Here is a 10,733-nt window from a genome sequence, read left to right on the forward strand (position 1 = left end):
AACATGTGCGCATTGTTTAGTACATACAAACATGTACGCGCATTTATCTTGTAAAGCGGCTATTAGTTTGCATGAAACTGTTGTTTAAAAAATAATCTTTTACAATGTAAAAAACATAACACTTTATCAACACTGAAACAAAATTTATATCTAAAGCCCTAAAGGTTATTTGATTTTACATCATTATTCAAATCCAATAACCATCAACCATTTCAACCGTCACATAAATCTTAAATAGTAACTCAAACTGCTTTGCAATGGTTTTTCGTAAATATCAAATTTGCTTGTGATAGGCATTTTATTACCAATCGAACACGTTTTGCTTTTACCTTTTTGTGTTTTCAAAATTTCAGCAATGTCAAATAGCTATTTTGTATTTTAATACATAAATTTATTATTGAAATCTATAAAATTCATACTGAGTGTGTCTAATTTAGATTAATAAATGAATAAACCATGTATTGGAAGCTGCGTTCACTATTACAGGGAAGGTAAAAGTTGGGCTTTACCTTAAAAACCAAAAAAGACGATTTGACGAATATCCCCCTCCATGTTTACTTGCAAAGTGCGGTAACTAGAATACAGGTATAAGTTACCTGCACTCCAATAAGCGCGCTGCTTGTCGGGGACAACCATAATCCATGGCCGTTGATCGGCTCACTTTTCCGGGGTTTACATATTATAACGACAGGGAATTACTGGGATAACGATAGAAAATCACATTTAGATGCTCATAAATAAGTATCTTTTCTAGAGTTCATATTTTGACGATAGAAATGTCTTTTATTTCATTTTTGCCAATGACATGAAAGAGAAAGAACATCAAACACTCGGCAATCTGATTTATACTCAAGGTTTACGACCCCTCGTACAAATCAGGTAGCCTCGTGTTTCGATACTTTTGAATTTACTCGATCTCAATGTCATGTCTATCTGGATAAACATTACACGTGCATGCGAAAAGTAAGCCAAAGGCCTAGTAAGATAGACGCTAATAGGAAAACATTTAACGTCTAGAACAGATAAAGACGTTTCTACGTACTGTTAATGAAAAGGCTCAGTCAATCCGAACCTGCAACAGTATTAATTTTGTCGTTTTTGGCTTTCTTTATGGATTCTGTTTTTCTATTTTATTTTACCGAAGTGATATTGTTTATTGAGTTTTTCATATGACTCATCGTGCATCTTTTGTTCCGATTGAATGCGTTGGTGGAAGGTTCTTATGTAATTTGTGTATACCAGTCTTCTGCACAAATCATGATTGCCGGCTCAAAATAGAAATAAGCAAATCGAAATACAGAATTTCTTTGTTGACAATGTTCATGTTTTAATGTAATAATATCAAAATCTGAAAAAGTGTGATACCTCGGTAGCATTAATCACAACAAAATTACATGAAAATTGCAGACTCGGTTTGAATGGGTCCGTGCATGAGGGATGATTAAGAAAGTTCAACATCCCTCACGACCCCTAGCACCAACTTGAGCGGTACTCAATTTTTTACACTTAAAGGTGTTGGAATCAATGATCCCAAAAGACCAGAAAAAAAACAACATTTTTCTATCATATCGAAGTTGCTTACAAAAACATGTCAAGTAAATCAACTGTCTTACTAATATTTCAAAACTGCTCTTCAAAAACAATATAAAGTTGAAAGAATTCGAAATGGCACTTTGAAATGTTCATGTTTTACGTTTGTGCAAGGAAAACATACATATCGCGCTCACGTCGACGGGATGTGCATTTTTTATTATAATTTGGATTTCTTTCATCCGGTAGCAGTTTTTTCTAGTACAACGGAATGGTAGAGGACCATATCACGACCTTTGATCCGGAACACACGGAGATTGGAATCATACCAAAAATAGAGGGAAACGAATAAACTGCCATGAAATATGATTAGGGACTACTCAACACACATTGGTATACAATTCCGGGTGTACCGGATCCCAAAAAATTTCCGAACCACAGTTGTGACACGTGACAATTTTGAATAACTTCTCTGATATTTTAATTGGCTATTTCCTTTTCAACAAAGTAGATAATACAAAGGAGAAACACGATATATTGACAGTTTGTCAACATTTTTTTCTTGAATTAATATGTCAATAATAGAGAAATACAGAATTCCTAAAGAAAGCCCAACACAACAAAATTGAAAATGTTGCAGGCTCGGTTTGATTGAGCCTGTTAATGAACGGTAATGGAAAAAGCAAGTTACCGTCCACGCACCCAAGCACCGGCTTAAGCAGAATTCAACATTTTACACGAAAATGGTGAAAGTTTGAATTTAGAAACATCCGCAGATCATCATGGAACCTTCAATGTGACACAGTAGTGTCATTCCATGAAAAGCGGCGTATGGTCCCCAAGTAAAAGAATGCTTGTGCCCTAAACGAGAAAACAATGGGCGGAACTAAATAAAATGGAATTATAAAGGGATCTGAGGTTATGAAGCCTGCATATCACAGATAACACGTCAAAAGACATATTTAAAAAGCAGGCAACATATCCTAGGGGTGATTATACAGTATTCAAGTAGGAATATTGGAACCACCCAAGTTGAATAAGGTCAAATAGAAGAAACTTAAAGTACCACATAGCATGCATACACAACAATAATGTCGTGCTGAACGATCTTAACTAGACCAGTATTGACCCTTTCCTTGACATTTTATTTCATTTGTTTTAAAACTTAACACTGTTACAAAGTTCTTACTTTTCTGACGATAATATTTCCTGGATATGATTATTTTAAATTTTGTATAATGACTGATAAAAAGCAATAAATAATTATAACAAAAAACAAAAACAAAATGAAAACATGTCAATACGTTTGATTTTTAGGTATCTACTCTTGATAATTACAGACGTATAAATGTAAAAGAATCAATTTCAGGCGCAGAAAGCTCAAAAAGTAGAACCGCTAGAGCTCTGCTAAAATATTGGACAACAAATGGTTTGGTCTAAATCAAGGTAACATTTTAATAATCTTCATAATAATGGGTCTGCAGATTTTAGTCTTTCCCTTTGCCCCTAGTTGTTGTTTCTTTGATTTACCCCCCCCCCTTTCCCCGGTCTCCTGTCCCCTTCCCCTGTGCCCTTAGGCTTTGTGGGCCTACTATTCAATCATTTATTTGTTTTCTTTGAATTCCTTATCAGTCACAAATTATTTCCTGTTTTTCAATCATTTATTTGTTGTTTCTTTTAATTCCTTATCAGTTACAAATTATTTATCATTTTAGTGATTTACCTGTCCGTGCTTTGTCTTGTGCCCTGTCTTCTATTTTTGTTTGGGGTCCGCCTGGGCTCCTTTTCACTGTTTTTTGTTGCTGGGTCGTATGGAGGTTGCTTTCATTGAACGCCGCCTTTCCTTGTTGATCTTGTTGATCATATTTTGAATTATATAACATTACAAATGTTTTAGTCGCTATATATATTTGAGAATTGTGTGCATGTTTAAGTCAGAATTAATAAGAACTCTCTAAAATATTTGAAAGATGTAAGATATATAGGATATTAACGAATTGTCATTTGATATTATGAGGTTATTTTTTCAGTAATTAGTACATTTTATTTATTGAATTATTTTGGACGAAAAAATCTATATAAGGCGATGAGTATTGTTCTCAGAAATGCCCTGTTTATTTCACTCATCATCGTTATTGATGATATCTTTACAAAACCTTTTGTATAAAATACGATAAGACTTTCGTGTAAATTTTGGACTCTGAAAATGGTAGGGCTAGCTACAATATGCACTTGAATATAATATTTTTGACTCTTGAAATGAAAATGAGGCTATATGGGATACGATAAGTTTTTTTTGTTTTGTTTTTGTTTTGGGTTTTAAGTCACATCGACACAGTATAGGTCACATCGCGACGTTCCAGCTTTATTGGTGGAGGAAGACCTCAGGTGCCCTTCCGTGCATTAGTTTAGGCACGAACGGGTACCTGAGTAGAACCACCGACGTTCCGTAAGCTAGCTGGATAGCTTCCTCACATGAAAGAATCCAAAGTCCCTGTCGGGATTTGAACCAACAGCAAGTGGGTTTAAGTCAACATCTTTAACAACTCGGCCACGGACGCCCTGAATACGATATGTTTTTGATACAGACATATAGGAGTCAGAAGATGATAACGATACTATATAGTGTACGATATACATATTTAATATGCGCCCTGTAAATAAAACAATGCTAAATTAAAAGGATAAATCCAATAGGGAGTTATGGTTTGAAACGCTGTTGTTTCATTACTGATGTTTATAAGGTGGGAAATAAAAACTTTAATGAAATTAGTCCACTAAAATATTGCGTACACGAGATTCATAAAAATATATCAAATGACAATGGATATCGTTTTCTGACATGACTAACTTTAAACAAAACAATCCGTCTACAACTTAGTAAAATATAAACAAACGCTGAACATAAAACAAAACACCATTTTATTACACGTATGTAATATAAAGAAAACATCATGTTCTATTATAAAGAAAAGAAAGGAAGTCATGTCAAAAATTTTCTTTTATGAAATATGATTTTAAAGGTGTAAAATACTTCCTGAAAATGTATTCCAATATCGATCACTTGCAAATAATTTTCCAGCATAAGTGCACTTCAAATACACTTAACTATTTTTGCGGACCTATACTGTTATTGTGGATCACAATGGTAATCAAAGGGCTGCAAGCTCTGTGGTATTTTCTGATCTTAGTAATCTAAATCGTACTGTATATATGTATGCATTTTCGTGTGTAAGTTTATTTTTATATACTGTAATTCACTTTATAATTTTAGAATATCCATGCAGGGTCTGTAATCCTTATTAATTTCGAGGTATTTTTTTCACGCTTTACCTGTTGTTTAACATTAATGTAAATAATTTAGGGAAAATCTTCTCGCCAAAACAGTCCGACATGTATATATTCCACTACTCGACAGTCAGATTTATTTGTGTAATACGCTCTGTGGTATTCGGTAATCGACATCGCTAAAAATAGCATTTTCATTGATTAAAATCATATTCATCCGCGTGCATTTATTGACCATTCTATAAGCCAAAGCTACTTTTAAACTTTGAATGCGTTGTAATTTGTTTGAAACTTGTAACAAATAAAACTATTTCTTTCTTTTACACCGCTATTTTTAAGCTGTTTTGAGAACTTCTTGTTGTTAGGTTTGTCGTGAAGCTTCTGTGTCAGAGATTGAATGTCAGCATTATATTTACTGATCTGCGATCAGAAAATACAAAAATCGTTCGCACCAGTTATAATATCACGATGTATCTCTTGATCATCGGATATAAAAGCAAGCCACGTTCTTTATGTGCAACATTTTTACACGCATCGTAATGGAACAGAGCCGTAGAAATTACCATTAATGGCCATTGTTTTAGCATTACAGGGTCATGTGGTAAAGGACAACATTTACTCTCAGGTTAGTTGTTTTCACTGCGGGATGACAAATATATTAAATCGAACAGTCTGTATCTTTTCACAGCTGCCTATGTTGTACTTTTTTCCTTCCGTGTTTGTCTCATATAATAGATGGGTTTGATTCACACATTGTATACAAGATTTCACCAAAGACCTTTCATTGATGAACATTGTTTGCTTCCTGTTGCCTGAAAATTCGCCAGTTTACTTCAATGGCCTTTCATCGAAGAAGGATCTAAGTAACCTCATCAAGTAACAAGTCCTTAACACTGTGTTTTCTACTTGGCAGTGGTCCTCTATCGCCTCACGAGCGTTACTGTAGTTATTTTTAGTTATTTCTGATGATGATATGTTAAATCATTTTAAGCATTACTCAAGACGGAAAGTAAACGTGATGTCTCTCATTAAATTGTAGAAAACACGATATCTTAATTTGTGGTAATATGTTGTATTCGAAACAAAACATATTATTTCCATGAAATTACTACTATTTTTACAAGGCATAACATTAATTTCATGACAAATAATCCTATCTCCATATGAATTATTTCAATGACTTAAGTCATACTTTAACATGAAATATGTTTTAATAAAATTAATCCTTCCTTGACATGAAACAAAGTCCTTTTCAAGACATTGTCCTTCTTTTAATGACAAAGTGCTACTTTGAAATTAATGTAAGCTCTTTTTATGACATAATCCTACTTTGAAATTAAAGTAAGTTATTTTCACTCAATAAGTTTCAAAATACTTTCAGGGACGTAAACATTTTACTTCAAACCACTTGCTTCTCATCGTTGTGGCTTCGAATCCCGATGTTGACTTTGGATTCATTCTTTTTTGTGAGGAAGCTATCCACCTAGTTTATGGAACATTGGTATTTCTACTCAGATGCCCGATAGAACATACAGAATACTACACACATCATAGTAATGTCTGCAACCCACGCGACAAGGGCAACTGACAGTCATTTCTTTTGGATAAGCCCCATGTGCTTATTATTATCTTGCCGGAAGATGCAGAGTTATTGCAATGACCAAATTATTACCAATGGGTAGGCCACAAACGTCTCCGGAAAAGTTATTTTATCAATAATTCGCCAAGTTTCTTCACAAAATGAACAAATCATTGCAACTATCTTACAGTTATGCCATACGGGCATCTGCCGGCAAGCACCATGAGCCCCATGGTAATGTAAATAGACTCCGGGCTATTTCACTTATCAATCGGCAACGAAATGAGGCCAATGATGTCTCTTCGCAAACTTATTTACAGATTGAAGGAATGATACCTATGACACGCGGACATCTCTATGTACATTGTATTTTCGACATATGGCAATATACAACGGAATCAGGTAAATGGGTAAGCAAGGCTATCTCCAAAGAATTGTGTTTTTACAAACATTCATAGAGTTTACAACAAAAACAACAAATCATCACACCGTCAAACACCCATGGCTTGCATGCATCTGTCGGACATATTTCAGCCATCTATCGGACATACTAACTTTGCAGAGCGTCTTAGGATTGTCGTGAATAGGAAACTCCGAGCTATTGTTTTGGCTGATGTACATCGAAATTAAAATAGACTTACTTATTTTCTGTAGTGATTTGAATATAATTTAGTGTTATGAAAAATGAATGCTAAAACGTAAGTATGTGATTCATTGATTGCACAGCAAACTTCTTGATCAAGAGACTAATAGTTCTACATAATATTCACATTATTTTAAGTTTCAGACCCGTAGTTAATTTGATGTTTAAGCAAGTGTAAGTCATACACGTTTCAAAAAATTGAGCCATGATTCAATTTAGTATTTTAAAAACAATATTTGAGTGGTATTATTTAGCAAAGCAATCATGCAAGGTAAGCTGACTTGTTTCCTGCAGTAGTGAAGTGTACAGTTTCTGTGTCCTTGAAATCATAATACCCGAAAGGTTAGCCGCCTTAATCAAGAATTAAATGACGTTGATCTTTTCTGTAATAGGTTACTTTACGGAAAGCCTAATAGCATCAGTTTAAATAAAATAAAATATTTGAAATGCATACTAACGCAAAATAGGGGTCTGGTAATATGCTAAACAATGCACTAAAAGGCGAAACAATAAGCGTTATAACGCGAAAATCGCCTTAGTAACACGAATAACGTGCACGTCTTAGATTATTGATATCTACGGTATTTTTAAATTTGAATTTATGCTTGTAGTTATCTGTTTATCAATCACATTACCTAGACCGTTATTGCAGCCAGTTATTTACACCTTGCGTCCTTAGTTACACTGCAACAACGGCGCGATATTATATGCCTGTTTTATTCTACGTTAATGAATGAATATGTTGCGTAGTCATTAAAAAGCATCATGTTAATGAGAGCTACAAATGGAAAGTTTGTTCAACAATATAGAATAGCAAAGTAATTCATATTTTTTTGTAACGATTTGTATTTGAAACAAGAAGTAACAATTAATATTGATTGTCTTTCAGTAATAAACATAATAAATGTTTTTGCAAAATTTCTGCAAAAGATATGCATCGGCCGGGAATCGAACCCGGGCCGCCCGCGTGGCAGGCGAGCATTCTACCACTGAACCACCGATGCTCACATATCTTACCTATTACAAGTAATATAAGTAAATATGTTGTTAATCATTATCGACAATATCTGCCCTAGGCGACACCAATCACTTTCATGTTAATTTTTATATATAGTACACCGTTATAAAGTCGAACACGATAACGTTTACATCATTCGGTCAGATCATTATAATAAAAGAGGTTGTGCAAGTTATTCAGTTATTACATTTTGTATTTTTATTGCAATATAGGAGAACAATAGAGTGCATAAAGACGTAATCCCGTGCACAGACACTTGGGGTTTGGAGCTCAAAACGCCTTTAAAATCCAAATAAAATGCATATTTGTCAATCCCAGCACATGTACTGATCATATATATCAAAAAAACTTAATATAAGCCGTTTTGAAAAAAATTCATATTTCAACATCTATAATAATAATTGATATATATGATCAGTACATGTGCTGGGATTGACAAATATGCATTTTATTTGGATTTTAAAGGCGTTTTGAGCTCCAAACCCCAAGTGTCTGTGATCCCGTGTAGCGTAGTGGCATGAAGGTCCAGGTTATTATAAGGGCTCAAGTTTTGAACATGGATTTTTCGAGTTCAAATTTGCAATTATTCACATGTTTTAGTATGTTTATTATAACTTTCAGAATATATTTTTTATAGTTTGTCACGTAAGTTTTGTTTTCATGAACATGTAAAAACAAATTTATGTTTTGCACATTTGAAATTATAACGGATAAGCCAATTTGAATGCATATGCATTTGCTTTTAATAGTCATTGGTCACATTTACTAGTATTATTATTTTATTCCATTTGAAATTCTGAATTATATTCGCCACATTTTAAACAATTTTGGCACATTTTCTTATATCTTTTTTCTTACATTACTATTTATTTAATCACCCGAATTATCGAATATATGACTTTTACTCTGTCAGTTGAATGCGAATCTGTGTTCTCCAATAGCCATATGAAGAACTGAAATCTTGTTAGCTGACTAAATAATATGTTTTTTAAAAAAGAAGGAAATAAATATGCCTATTCAAGGATTCGAACCAGGGTCTCTCCGGTCACGGAGCGAACACTCTACCGCTTCACTACACTGAATGGATGAAAAATGAGCAATTGTTTAGGTAATAAAAGATTTAGACTATAAATAGTACTATGCTTTTTATATGAGAACTATCGACATCCCTATTTGATATTGATGAAAGAAATAGCGAATTCGAGCTGTACTATAAATGTATAACTATCATTTATTTTGTGAGTGACGCTACCAATGATTTTTGGTCATTCAAAAACATTCAATTGATTATGCAGAGCACATACATTATATATTCACCTACAAGAAGGCTTTCTGTTTTATGTTCCCCAAGAAAACAAGTCAAGTTTCGTTTTTATTGTCATTCAATGACATTCAAGGCATATTTCTTGTGTGCTTATATATTCATCTACAAGAAGGTTTTTTTTATCAAGATATGTCTTTCATTTATACCAGACATAAAGAGAACATTGTTTCACATGTTTACACTGTGTTCATATACTTGTCAACTGACTGAAATTTAGTATTGAATTTACACGAATATAATATTCATTTTATTACATGTATCACAAATGTACATGTAACTGTTGTCTTTATGTACATGCATATGTCTATTCACTCATTCTCACTTAAGTACGACATTCCATGTCTTCAATATTCTATCACAAGTGATGGAAATATATAAGCCCGAACATCCATGTAAAATGTTTTAACAACTGGCTCTGTATCTAAGATTTAATATGAGCGCAAGTTTAATAGCTTAAACAATGTTAAAGGGTTTAACTTTGCTAGTGACAATAGCTTTTGTGCATGAAAGGGGTAATAAAAACAGCATGTCTTCAACTAAATCTAAGTATGTTTCATTGCAAGTATTTTCTTACAAAATTCGTGGTTAACAGTAAACCCAGCTTATTTTTGTCATTCTATTGCATATTTTGCGATACAAAACTATTTTTGATGTTACGAAAATTAATTTTCTGAAAATCAAATTTGAATTGCTTTTCTTTAAAGTTGTTATCATTGTACAATTATATAATAAAGTCTAGCCGATGTGTTTTCATGTGCAGGGGTGCAGGGGTGTAGATTGTTACATGTTGGTGGGGATTGACCCAATCACTGTGACCGTCGCACTGCTGGGAGTATTGTGTATGGTAACACTGGGAGTAGCACATATAAGGTATATAGCTGTACAACGCCATTGAATATGTATTCTATATGTAGAAATAAGCGTTAAATCAAGTTTTCAAGTTTCAAGTTTCATTTAAGTCTTAATTGCCAAACAATGTTTATCATACATGGTAACATATCAATGGTTTGTTCAATAGAAATATTACGCCTACAGAAATATAGTGAACATGAAATATGAGGATTTAAAGTATTTGCGAAAGTATATTGTAAAGGATTTTAAAGATAATTTGTATTCTACAAGCGTAATGTTTACAAAACCATTTATGAGGTTCTTAGAAACCGTACGTTTGACAATATATTTTCAATAATATCAATGTTATTATACTTAGTTTGTAGTATTTCATTTATTGTCAGATGGAAGGTATTTTGGAGCAGACTTGGTGATACTATCAATGTTTTTTGTGTTTTTTTCTAGTTTGATTTCAATTATAAGATAAAAGTAATACAACTGATGTGTCCCGTAAATGACC

The 10,733-nt window shown here is 33.3% G+C and overlaps 1 non-coding gene across 1 annotated transcript; it reads right to left on the reverse strand.

Moving 5' to 3' along the window:
* Positions 1-7,973: 7,973 nt before the first annotated feature.
* Positions 7,974-8,044, reverse strand: Trnag-gcc (transfer RNA glycine (anticodon GCC)). Its single transcript has one exon. It is a non-coding gene; the product is annotated as a tRNA-Gly (tRNA).
* Between the last annotated feature and the right edge of the window lie 2,689 nt (positions 8,045-10,733).

The sequence above is a fragment of the Ruditapes philippinarum genome, unplaced genomic scaffold (assembly GCF_026571515.1).
Source record: "Ruditapes philippinarum isolate M1 unplaced genomic scaffold, ASM2657151v2 ctg5598_1_1_1_1, whole genome shotgun sequence".
NCBI lineage: Eukaryota > Metazoa > Mollusca > Bivalvia > Venerida > Veneridae > Ruditapes > Ruditapes philippinarum.